General features: G+C 33.7%; 2 pseudogenes; both read left to right on the forward strand.

Annotated features, from left to right (window-relative positions):
• Nucleotides 1-1,314: 1,314 nt before the first annotated feature.
• Nucleotides 1,315-8,678, forward strand: LOC121228156 (uncharacterized; annotated as a pseudogene).
• Nucleotides 8,679-9,371: 693 nt separating this feature from the next.
• Nucleotides 9,372-11,181, forward strand: LOC121228065 (uncharacterized; annotated as a pseudogene).
• The last annotated feature ends 2,814 nt before the right edge of the window (nt 11,182-13,995 follow it).

A 13,995-nucleotide genomic window follows, 5' to 3' on the forward strand; every position in this document is an offset into this window, starting at 1 on the left:
GTATACTTGCACAAATCGCACATCATTTTACATGCGACAAGTATACAACTAGGGCTGACTTTAAGTTATTGTGTTCATTGTCTCATATTTTCTCTTTTGCTTCCACAAATTTTTTTTAAAAAAGGCCATTTACCTCCATCTTGACTATTTCGGTTGATTGATCGAGTTAACAGTAAGCTTCCTTTATCGATCGATCGTGCACATACTCTCTTTGTATTGTATCAAAATTCTTTAGAATGGTTAAACACTCAATAATAGAAGTGGACATAGGGAGAACATTAACATATTCAAATATTTGCAAGCATTTGATTTGTAATTGTAATAACAAATATTAAGAATTTAAAAAATATTCCAAATATTTTAAGGCAACGGATACATATGTTAATATTTAGATATCCATTCCATTTTTTAAATTTTTTATTTGCAAATTAAGATGTTGGTCTAGAGGCAAATAATTTGTATTGAGATAATAAAAATATTATTTAATTAAAATAAAATTATTTCTTTATTTAAATAATTAAAAAAACTTATCCCAAATTATCAACTAAAAAATCTACCAATTATAAATTCAGGTTGATTGGATTATAAAACAATTATTATAGGTGGTATCCTTCCAAGAGACTACATTATCTTTACAAAATTTTAAAAATATTAAAAATTTAATATATATTTTTTAAAAATATAGTAATTTTTATAATTTTATAATATTTTTTTGTAAATATATTTAGGTTTTTTCGAATGATTGTGGAAAGTATTTGATAAAAGGATAAATTATTAAAATAGCTATTTTTGTTTATCTCAAATTATATTCTAATCATTTATGTTTGAAATGTTACATTTTAGTCGCTTACATTAACGTGTTATAATATTTTAGTCACTGAGCTGTTAAAACATCATTTCAAACAAAAATTTTAGGTTCAATTATACAATTAGTCTCATATTTTAGGTTAAATTGCTCAAAACGAAAAAATATGGAGATCAATTGTATAATTTAATTTAAATTTTTTGTTTAAAATGATGATTTAACTTGTCACGTCAGCTTACCGTTACATCGTTAACTGTAATTAACGGCTCAATAACTAAAATGTTACAACACGTTAATATAAGTGACTAAAACGTAACATTTCAAATATAAATAACTAAAATGTAACTTAAAATAAATAAAAATAACTATTTTAATAATTTACTCTCGATAAAAATACTAACTATTAATAACATTAGTAAACTTAAACATTGCGAAAAACGATTTACCTTGAAATTTTATGGAAGGTATTTTATTTATTCATGGAATGTATAGGTTTGGGCTTGCATATTTTTCCAATAAAAAAAGATGAAAATATATTCTGTGTATAGCAGAAACATCCTTACAGTTCTTTAAACGAAATTGTATCTACTCTCAGATCGCTAATCAAAAGAATTTTGTTACGGAAAAACATAAAAAATTTAAAACGGGAAGAACCCTTTTCTGGATTTTTCAGTTTTCAGAAGGAATTGGAGACACAAAATTAAAAATTAAAAATTAAAATTAAAAAAAAGGGAAAGTCCTTTCTGTCTGTTTTGTGATTACTGGTTTCTCCACGTCTACGGATAAAAACAGTAGCCTCTATTTCCTCCGCCACGTCTGCCTCTTCGCAAACACACTCCATTTTCATTTTCTGCCATTTTTCCTGCTATCCAAACGCCTTCAGTTTCCTCCCTCGATTGCTAGCAACTTGTACATGTCGGTTAAATTTCATCACCACAGCTTCGTATCTTCTAGGTATTTAAAATTCTTCCTTTTCATTTTCCCTTATGTTTATTGTTTTCACCTAAGGGTTGTTTAATTTTGGCTCTCTCCAAGTAATTTAGGCTTTTATTTGTGATAATTCCGTATAAAATTAGTCATCGAAGCTATTAATCTTTTTATTTCTTTCTCTTGAAAATGTGACGCTGAAAAATGTTACGTAATGGCGGAAAAGATTTGAACTAGTTTTTAGACAAGTTCTCGTTAATTCATTAATTAATATCTCTAGGCCTGATTGATGGCGAATTGTTTCGTTTTATTTGCAAACCAAACAGCTCAATGATTTTCTTCTCTTTTCTTTTAAGAAAGAAGAAAAACCTGGCAAAGCTCATGGCAGTTTTTTGAATTACTTAATTATGCTTGTTCAGCGTTCACGGGTAAGTTTAAAAGTTAAAAGTGAATTACTTCCGAATTTTAGTGATTCCCATTAATTAATGGGCTGTTTTATGGGATTTTAAGTCTAAAACTTTTAAACAAACGATGCAGTAGTTGGTAATGCTTCCACAGAATATATTGTTGCTAATTCAAATAAATAGTTGTAGGCAGAAGTTCCGTTATTGTTTGCGGATGAAACTAGAAACACTCTAGGGGAATGGAAGAAATAAGAAAATGCCTATTACAATAGCAGGAGAATTAAGTTATCTGCTCTTCATGGTATTCCTTTATCAATTTTCTATGAAAACACTTGCACCTTGCTGGTTGTGGTCTTTTAGCAGGTCTTCAAATCCATGGCTTTCATGGAATTCGTTTGGATCTCATGTTTCTTGCAAAAGAATGGCTAACTTGGATTATCTATTGATGAATTGGGGTACTTTAAGGAAGAAATATCTTATAAGGCAGAGTTCATCAGATAACCACAGGCTGTTAGGTTATAGAAGACATTATTCAGCCTTTTGTAAATCAAGACGGGCAGGAATCGGTTTTCCTCTAGCATCAGCTGAAGATGGTGTCACAGTCAATGAGAGTCCGCAAACCAGTACAAGTGCAGATGTAGATGAGATAAGGGTCCAACTGAATCAATCACTGCATGGTGAGGATCATAGTAATGGACTTGTTCAATCTTTACATGATGCAGCTCGGGCTTTTGAGCTAGCAATCAAAGAACAAAGCTCATTATCAAAGTTGACTTGGTTTTCGACGGCATGGCTTGGTGTAGATAGGAATGCATGGGTGAAAACACTCTCTTACCAGGTTTGTCTTGGGTTGTTCTTTGAGCTTAAAAATACGCTAATTTGATGCTTTTTTGCCCCCATACCAGCTCTCAGGTTTTGATTCTTGTAACTGTAAGACTATTTTGTCATTTTTTCCCAATGCTGATTGTTTATTTTGCACACACTTTCTTTTCACACAACTGAGAGGTGTGATTAGTTATTTTTCTTTATTTCTTTAAATATAACCTTGTTTATTTTACCAGCATATTTAAGAAACAATTTTTTCTTGTATGCTAATACACACAAAAAGTATGTACGTGTCCTTCCCAAGAAATGTTTGAGCAAAGTAAATTTTCATGCATTTTCTCAGGCTGCTGTTTATTCTCTACTGCAAGCTGCAAGCGAGATTTCGTCCCGAGGTGATAGTCGAGATAGGGATGTAAATGTTTTTGTCCAAAGAAGGTAGTGCATTGCATAAATTTTGTATTTTTTGCAGCTCATTGGTATTTTACTTTTCGTGGATCTTGTTCAAATGTAGGCTATTTTGTGTCCTGTTCTAGTTTTATTATATTTATTTATGACATGTACCATCAATTTGCTTAAACACTTTATGCTTATCATTCATTAGGAAAAAATGAATATTTTCTCACCTTGAAATATGGTTTATATTATAATGCTTTGTTATTTTGATTTGGGTGTGAGTGTTGTATAGGAGTATGTGTCCAACATGGGTGTATAAATTTTTTTTGAAGTTAATTTTTTTTTTTGTGTGTGTATTTGGAGGATCCTTGAAGGGTCATATCCTAATGCCTATGTTCAAATATGTGTCGGACATTGGTAAGCAGCATGGTTATAATTGGCAATACAAGTTACATATTTGTTGTTGGGGTCTGAATCATTTATATGTGACTTGCTATCCTTTGGTTGTTATATAGTACTTGGTTATTTCTGCAGACCAGTATGACAAAAGGAAATTTTGTTTTGTAGTGAAATGTTAAGCAAATAAGGCTTGGTAGTTAAGCAGCAATGTACTTTTTCTTAATCATGGAGGCAAATTACTTTGTAGTACTTGGTTATTTCTGCAGACCAATATGGCAAAAGGAAATTCTGTTTTCATGTTGCTCATTCGTGTGTTTCTAATAAAAATCCAATTAGATAATGCTCTCCTAACCTGTTTTTATTACTTCCCTTTCTATAAAAAAATTTCAGCATTTTCTAACAATCTCATTGGTACAGTTTGTTGCGTCAATCTGCTCCCTTGGAGAGCTTAATCAGGGAGAAACTATCAACCAAGCAACCTGAAGCATATGACTGGTTTTGGACTGATAAAGTTCCTGCTGCAGTGATCTCTTTCGTAAATTATTTTGAAGGAGACCCGCAATTCACTGCCGCCACTGACGTGTAAGTAATCACCTCCTTGCTTCTTCGTGTTAGGCTCTTTATGAATTTTTTGATTCTTGTGAAACTTGTGGTGATATGCCAACTATCTTAATCTGCTGCCTAGGTGTGGGAAAGGCAAGTCCTTGGGTGTAGGAAGTGCAAGTGACAAAGCTCTTCTCATGCTTGCTCTGACTTGTGTTGCTGCAATCACAAAACTTGGTCCTACTAAAATTTCCTGTGCCCACTTCTTTCTATGATTCCAGACATAACTGGTAGACTGATGGATATGCTGGTTGATTTTGTTCCCATACGCCAAGCGTATAATTCTATAAAGGATATTGGTCTACACAGAGAATTTCTGGTCCATTTTGGTCCCCGAGCTGCAGCATGCAGAGTGGAAAATGATCAAGATTCAGAAGAGGTTATTTTCTGGGTGGATCTTGTACAGAAGCAGCTACAGCGAGCTATAGATAGAGAGAAAATATGGTCAAGGCTAACAACATCTGAAAGCATTGAGGTTTGGAGTTAGAGCTTATGATTTGTTTACAATTTGAGTTATCATGTCGTCTTTTAATCCCTGAAAATGGCATCTTGGTCAGAAGTTCTAAAATAATCTACCAAGTCCATATCTGTTTCTGCTGAATCTATTATTACAAGATGTTTAAGAACCACACCCTTTAAGAATATGATGGCTAAAATTTGAGAACATGATTATTGGAGGATAATTTGAAGTATGGTGGACTGTTAGTTATATCCATAGTTTTTGCTGTGCTAGAGCTTGTCATTGAAAGTAATACTAATTTCTTGCAGGTCTTGGAAAGGGATTTGACCATATTTGGCTTCTTTATTGCCTTAGGCAGAAATACACAGGCTTTTTTATCTGCTAATGGATTTGAAGTTATAGATGATCCTATTGAAGGCTTTATTAGGTATCACCTCTCTATTATGATTGGATTTGATTCAATGGCTTAGTTGTGATTTAATTCAATATCCTTTTGTCACAGGTACCTTATTGGTGGCAGCGTTTTGTATTATCCTCAACTTTCTTCCATAAGTTCTTATCAACTGTATGTAGAGGTCAGTGCGCATGTTTTTATGGTAATACCTTTCTACATATATGTTTCATGATGGACTATGAAACCTTATCATACATTTAATTCATTAGGTTGTGTGTGAAGAGCTGGAATGGCTTCCTTTTTATCCTGGAATTTTTAGTGCGTCAAAACAGTTTCATGGACATAAAAGTGCACGAGAAGGTCCACCTAACATTAAAGCTATTCCCCTAGCATTGGATGTTTGTTCTCATTGGATGCAGAGCTTTATTAAATACAGTAGATGGCTGGAAATTCCTTCTAACGTTAAGGCTGCAAGGTTCCTTTCTAGAGGGTAATGGAGTTTAAAGTTCATTATTAAAAATCAATTTGTATCTTATCTCTGTTAAGTAATTATTATTGCTATCTTTATTGTCTAGGCACAATAAGTTGATGGTATGCATGGAAGAACTCGGGATACCAACGTAAGTTTTGGATGTTTAACCAGTGTTAGTTTTCTTTCCTTAATTGTCTCTCTCTCTCTATAGGGCGATTCTGCCCTTCTTTCTAGCACATAGCCCCACATGTCTACCCACATGAGAATTCACTCTCATACTCATGCACATGCATGCTTGCTTGAATTTTTCAAACATTTAAGTAGATTTCATTATAGGATGTCTGTCAGTTACTCAAAAAGTGGATACATGTGAATCAAATAACCTGAACTAAGCATCTGAGAAAAACATGAAGAATTGAAATTTCAATGCACATTTTAGAAAATTTCTACCATTTAGGATAACGCATGTTTGTTTATCTGCAAAATTGCAACTAGATGTGTACTTATGAGTTATAAGAAAAATAAACAGAGTAAATGTACAATATAGTTAGATATCCAGAATTAGGAACACCTGAGGGAAAAAAACCCGAAGCTTGCTGTGTTTCAGATGGAAGAAAGAGCTTCAAGGCACACTTTAGAACTGAGGCTCCAGAAAACTTAAGAAAGCGCTATCTGCTGATAAATATAAACGAGTTAAAAATGTTTGCAAAGGATTTAGAGGGAAAACATTTTCCAAGACATTTTTGAGTTTCAACATGGACAATTCTCATCCTTGTGTTCTGTTGGTCCCTTCTTTTATTTGCTGAAGTAATAAAATCAGGGCTAGTTTTGAGGACTGCCAAGTGCATTATCATGTTTCTGATATGGTTTTACATTGACTTGATCTGATAAGATGTTCGTTTGATGCTACCGCAAGACATTTAGTTGCTCAATTAAGTTCAGTCATCCTCATTCACAATACTCTATGCTAAGAGCTAAAGAAGAATTATCTTGGACTTATGATTATTTAGCCATGAGATTTAACTACAGGGCAACCTGTTAATGTATTAGTGGTCATGGTTCTGCTTTGTAACTTTCTATTGTCATAAGCTCTGATAGTTCTTCATCTTTCCTGTATCCTTGAATCTGTAAGTTCTTTTATCACTTCCTTTCTGCATGAAAAAGTGTCTGATGATTGAAGCCAAGCCAGCCCACTATTTGTATTACTGGAATGTACCTTCTCTTACAGGGATAATTTTCTTTTATGTTTGTCATTTTATTTATTTTTGGTGTTGTGCAAAAATGATGCGGTTAGTCATTGGATGTCATGTCTATTACCTGCTTCTCATTCTCTTCTTATAAAGTCTTGCATTTATTGGACAATGGTGCTTTATATCTTATTATTGCTGATTGCTGACTATACTTGAGAAAATGTGATGCAGAAGGGAAATCGTTGAGACTAGTGCCGTTGGTAGAACTGGATTAGCAATTGAGAAAGAATCAGATTCGTTTGATAAGGTTCCTCCTCCCTTTGAAATTAGATTCATTTGAAAGTAAATTACATGTAGTTTGCAACTTGCTATTGTGCCTATGCTGGTACTATATGCTCTAGCATATCTGTTGTTAGCTCTTGTCCTTTTTTATGGATCCTAGGAGGAAAGGAACTGTTGTTCTCATAGGTCCTGCAGTCCTAATGTGTCTTTATTTTAAAATTGTTGAACGGTTCTAATTTGCAATGACATTATGTTGTTTTCAGGCATTAGAGAGTGTGGAAGAAGCTCTGAAAAGGCTGGAAAACTTGCTTCAAGAGTTGCATGTTTCAAGTTCATCGGCCGGGAAAGAGCAATTACAAGCTGCTTGTTCTGACCTGGAGAGAATAAGGAAGCTAAAGAAAGAAGCTGAATTTTTGGAGGCATCTTTCAGAGCAAAAGAAGCTTTCCTTCGACAGGTTTCTTCCTATCCCCTCCTCCCTCTTTTTCAGTTATTCTATTTGTTTTTTGAATGCCATATGTTCTAATGGTGCCTTCACTATGAAATTAATGCCATGATGTCAAGATGTTTGGGCTTTTCAGTTCCTTAAGTAGAAGATAAATGCTTGCCTTTTGGCTTAAAAAGTGCACTTTTGTGCTTGGCCTAGCATAACTAATATCATGGAGTTAGTTACGGGGCAGCAGTACATTAGCCATGGATTACAGACTTGGCTATCCCATTTATTTTTTTTTTTTAAATCAGGCTGCTTTGCTACAATCTAAATAGTCTGGTTCAAATTGAAATAACGTAAAACTATGGGTTTCTTCCCATGTATTGGGTGTTTCACTTTCTTTCTTGGCAGCTCATGCCCAACTCTTGAATTTTGCATCTATATTGTTTTACTTACTGAGTTGATCTCACAGTCATGACCCAATTCTAACATGAAAACCACATATCCTAAAAATGACAAGCAAAAAGGATATGTCTCATTTTTGTTTTACTTTTAATAATACTCAATATTCTTTATTTATTTATTTATGAAGACTACATTTTAAAAGGGGGGGGGAGAGAACTACAATTACATTAGAGAACTCTCTCTTCCCTTTTAAAACACTTTGGATTTTATTTTTATTTTTATTTTTATCAAGAACATGAAATAGTGGGCAAATTCAAGTACACACTATACAGCATATTTTTCAGTTTAGTTGCAATTCATGTAAAATCATTATTCCCACGCAGGAAGAGGGAGATGGAGTTCTCAATCCTCTGTCAGTGAGCAGCAGCAGTATCCAAAGGCAAAAGCCAGAAAGAGTGCTATGGTAACAAATGATAGAAGCAGCAGGTAGCAACTTCTGCAGTAGATTGTAACTCTTGCCTACTTTTTTTTGGAACTTGTCTTTTATTCTAATTCAAACAGTTCAGTATTCTGCTACTAATGCCTCTTTATTATTTGTCTTTTTACTCTTAGAGTTGTCAATAAATCTCGTGGGTTATGGAGCTTCTTACACCCTTCAACGCGGAAACCTGACACCGAGTCATCAGCTCTTGAAAAATCGGTATGACCTGTCTCTACAAGCATCATTTTACACTTATTGATCTTGTGCTTATCCTCTCAGTGTCAGACTTTTTCTTCTTCTGTTCTCTTCACCATGCAGGACCTGGCTTAACTCTAATTTCAGGGTTCTTAATGACTAGGCCTTTCATTTCTAAAATTATATCTTTGAGCTGTCTGTGTGGTTGCAAAGTGAGACTTGCTTTCGGCATTTGTTTCATAATAATATTATAAAGCTGTGACGTCTCATCAAGCTTAAGTTGTTTGTATATTCGGATGGAAGATTGGTACTTGAGCACTGATTGAAAGTTGAGGTCTGTACTCTAATAAAGTACAGAGAAGTTTAGGCGTGTTTTCTTAGTGATGGACCTGGAAATTTGACCAAATTATGTTTAAAACAAAACAGTTCTTTCTTGGATGCACAACAATGATAGAAAATTCTTGGCTTTTGAGTTCAATTGTGGTAACACAAATTCCTGAAGGTAAAACATTTTTTTGTGCTGTTGGGAATCTCAATGTTTTTATTTAAGTTAAGCTACTTGCAATTTTGTTATATGCAGGGAAATGAATTTGTTGAGCAGAATGCTTCTAATATTGGTGGTGACCAAATGAAATCCGCCGCTTCGAACAATTAAGGAATGAACTGATTGAGCTTGAGAAACGTGTTACACAAGTGCTCAGACAGCATATGAGGAGGTATGCTCACTCTGTTAATGGTTGTAGTCCTGTAAATTCAATATAAATGACGTGTCATTATAAGAACAAGAAACATGATGATGCATAATAAGTTAAACCTTGACCTTCAGAATAGCTTTGATTCTTCATCCATGTTTTCTAACTTGCTTTCCTTTTTCAAATTTGGTCAGGATATTAAGGTTACAGATGGTTATCCTGGCTCTATTAATGATGCTGGCCATGCTCAAGTGGTTGAGGTTCAGAAGAAGGAAAGTATTATTGAAAATCATTGGTGAAGATAAAAGAAACAAGCACGGTATGAATATCTTGTGGATTTCCATAGATAAAATAATTTAGTTTGACTAATTGATACTAAACTTTTCAAGGGCTTTCAGAACTTTTCTAGATAGTCCATGGCAGATCTATTTCTTTTGGGATAATACATGATAGGGCTTTTTGGGTTGGTTTTAAGGGTAGAGGAACTTTCTGCATTTTAAATTCTAGCATATGATTTGTTTTCCCATTTAATGATAACTCAGTAATCGTAAGGTCTTATCTAATGGCATCCAACAGTTTAAGCTCTTATTTTATCAAAATTTAGGTGATACTGTCTGTAATTCTGGTTTCAATTCCTGGTTCTGCATGCCAAAAATTGTTACTTTATGTAATATTAATGAGTGTATTTAATCGTCTGTCCTTTCTTTGTGCCATACATGACATGGGTATATGGGAAATTTGTGCAATAGGTTACATGTGTTGCTGTCTCTACAGACAAGCTAACTTTTGGATTGTTCATATTATTATATTACTCCTTTTACTTAAAGGAATCTGAGAAGAATTAAGGTCAATTTTTTTAAATGATCTGTGTCGATTGTTTCAAATTCTTCTGCAATATTTCATGGTCTGACTACTTTTGTGGTGTATCACTGTTTCAAATTGAGAAGTCATGAGATGTCATCTGAGTCATTTACCAATGAGCAGGATGTCTTGCAAGGATCTCAGCTTCTAGCCATTGATGTTGCGGCTGCAGTGGAGTTGCTTGGAAGGGCTCTGATAGGGGATGAATTAGCAGAGAAAGAAAAGAAAGCCCTCCGCAGAACCTAACTGATTTAGCATCAGTTGTTCCAATTGGTTTTTTTGATGCTTCTTCCTGTAAGTTAAATACAGTGTTCTGTCAACAATGTCTGCCAACGCATTGCTGATTAATCACTTTTGCCATCATGGAATCACCTCTTAAATTATCATTGGGGTCAATAACAATGCAAATAATCTAACCGCATGAGTTGGGGATTGAAAATTGAGTTCAGAGAGAATACTCTTACTATAATTTCATATTGAAGCCCTTGTTCATGTAACTTATAACAGTTTCAAGTTTCTCTGGAGGCTTTTATTTTATTTTTTATTCTTTTCTTAACTATACAAAGTAATGAAGCATATATAAACATCTAGCATGTAGTTAACTTTTGTTTGCAACATTTCTAATCATCTTTTATTTACAGTTAAATTTATCATCAAGCTACTGTCTTAATCTGATAGTTAAAGTTATGTCCTGCAGGTTACAGCTGTTGGGCATGCCAGCCATTTTGGCTGCCATTCAAAGATATGTCCCGTCCCTGGTGTGTCATCTGTCTTGTTAATTGTCTCACTTTGAGCATTGAACATCTAGTATTCTCAATGGTTAATAATTGGTTTTATGTCAGATACCATCCACATATGGATCTGAAAGGTTGGATCTCTTGAGGCAGCTTGAGAAAGTGAAGGAACTGGAAACCAGTGAAGCCAACTCTGAAGAAAATATAGAGCAGTAGCCTGAATAGCAGTGGAGATCTTGCACAGTCTTCAAAATTGAAACAATTCTCTCCATATATGGTAAACAATGGCTTCAATTTATTGTTTTTATTTCTTCTCTTTTTTTTTTTGTGCTGTTGGTCCTCCATCGCAGTTTGGGGATTACCTCTGTCAAGCCAGGAGAATTTGAAGGAAAAATGATAATATTCTCTATTGATTTGATTTACACGATATATACAAAATACTATAAACTCTACAGGAAATAATATAAAGTCTAATATCTAATATCAGCTAGAATTCCCAAATGTCAACATTACAACCTGTTAACACTCCGTAAGTTGGAGCATAAATATCATACCTAGCTTGTTACATAGGTATTAAACTTGATTCCCGTAAGGCAGTTTTGTGCAAATATCACCATGTTGGTTTTCGATTTTTAGGTAACCAGGTTGAAATTAGTCCTTGAAATATTTCATGACTTAAATGGCAATCATCTTAAATGTGTTTTTTTTTCGTTCATGGAGTACTGGGAATACTGGATTTGAGGCAATGTGAGAGTAGCTAAATATTGTACCGTAACTTTGTCGGTAATGAAGTCTAGGTCTTTTGTTGTAATAAGATGATGTATCCAATAATTTCAAGACAGATTTGAGTCATGGCTTTATATTTGATTCGATACCAAATTCCCTCGAACAAATACACGATAGATCTGTAGTAGATCTTCAGTCAACTTTGGGTCTTGCCCAATTTGGGCATCCATGATTTTGTACAATATACCCTATCCGAGAGTGGATGGAGTTGACATAAATTAGGTGATAACATCAACCGCATATTGTGATACTTGACGAGATATCGTGAGACGGTTCGACTTTCCTACCATTCTTCTGTACTCTTAGGGTCTTTAAATTGATCACTATCATTTTCTGTGAGATGCAAATTCTGAATCATAGGCGTTGTGGCATGATTTGGCTCCTATTTTTCATATGTTTCTGTTAACAAGTCAAGCACATTTTATTTGAGACAAAAGTATCTCTTTTTTACTCCTTGTTACCTCCACTTTCAAAACATATTTCAGCGCCCTTAAGTTTTTGTGTGAAAATTAGTATGACGAAATGAATTAAAAGATCAAATTCATTGCAGTACTGTTTCATATGATAATGATGTCATCAACATATATTACTAGAAGAATGGAACCTGTCTTAGATTTTTTGTAGAATACTAAATGGTTGCATCTGTGTTCTCAAACTAAAATCAAACTACTTCATGAACTTCACAAACCATGCCCGAAGGCTTTGTTTTAATTCGTACAAGGATATTTTTTTTCTTATAACGAACTTTCCCTACCCCCTTAAGAAATGAATCACGGTGGTCGCTCCATATAAATATGGTATGGTGAAACTTAGAGTTGTTGTTGGAAGAGAGAGTCTTGTTCTCATACTTGACATGTATTGTGTTAGCTTGTGAAGATCCTGACGCTAATTCATGGGACTAGACTTGTCTTGCAATTGTGCGGCCTTAAGCGATTTCTTGGGTTTAAATTTGTTCGAGTCAGCGTAACTCTTGTAAAGTGAGAATTCACAACAAAAAATTTTCAAGGCCACTGAACATAAAATGAAAGCAACTCAAAGACAAGAGCAATGAAAGAACATAAAAATGCTACAAGAAAGCAACACACACAAGGTGATTTAAATGCTCCCAAGAATCTCTATTACTATGAAGAATTACAATTGAGATACCAATTGAGGAGGAAGGTTTCTATTTATAGTTAAGTTTCTTCAAATCCACGATATAGATTGAGTTACATTAACGGTCAAGATTAAAGTCTATCTACAATTGAGATTCTTAAAGGATTGGCATATCCTTCAAGATTACAAAATTAATATTATCAAATTACATATCTTTTAATATTATTTTTCATATTATCAAGATAGCCCTAATTTTTTTTTAAGTGCTATATCGGGCTACCAATGTTTCAAGTAGATGGGCTTCCTTCACATGTTCACGAACCAGGTTAGTTCAAGTAGGTCGAATAGCTCATTTAATTGATTGACCTCCATGAAACGTCTTTATGCATCTATCACGGGCTTTGATTCATGACCTGTGACACTCCCCTACTCATTCTCGCAATGCCTTTGTTGCGTCCTCGAAACAACACTGATTTTGACTCACTTTAGAACTTTTTTGATGTTGATGATTCTTAATGAGGCTAAATTTCAGATGGCAATTTGAAAGCAAATGGTCAAACTTCATACTTAAATCTATAAAAAAATATTTTTTTTAATGAGGATTATTATAATTTTTTCCTATAAATGCATCTTATATTAGCATTTCACCTTATAAATATTTGAAGTGGCTAGCATAAGTAGAAAATTAGGTATATAAGTAAAACTAAAAATTTTTCTTTCTTATTTATTTATATTTAGGTTTATTTTTTAATTATTTTTTTTAATTTTTGCTTCGTGATCCTTTTTCTTTTTTCTAGGCTTTGTACAGAGCTTTTTTGTTTACGCTTCATCGTTATCTTACATGAGTATTATTCACTCAATTCTATTTTTAAGTGTCGTTTATCACATGTTTGATAAAATGTTTGTATGAGAATTTGAATAGGTTATGGGCTATTATGATACGTTGTATTAGTTTATTAAGTATTTGGATGTTTGATTAAGTGTTTATTTATATTCGATTGGTTGTTTAATTTGATTATACCAAATTGTGCAATACACTAAAGTTGACGATTCTAGTAGAATATTTAGGAAAATGGAACCGAGAGGAGAACTTAGATAATAACTTTGAATTAGGAGGAGTCCAAGAGGATAATCCTTTTTAGTAGTAATAAACAAAACAATTAA

This window comes from Gossypium hirsutum, chromosome A04, assembly GCF_007990345.1.
Source record: "Gossypium hirsutum isolate 1008001.06 chromosome A04, Gossypium_hirsutum_v2.1, whole genome shotgun sequence".
Taxonomy (NCBI): domain Eukaryota; kingdom Viridiplantae; phylum Streptophyta; class Magnoliopsida; order Malvales; family Malvaceae; genus Gossypium; species Gossypium hirsutum.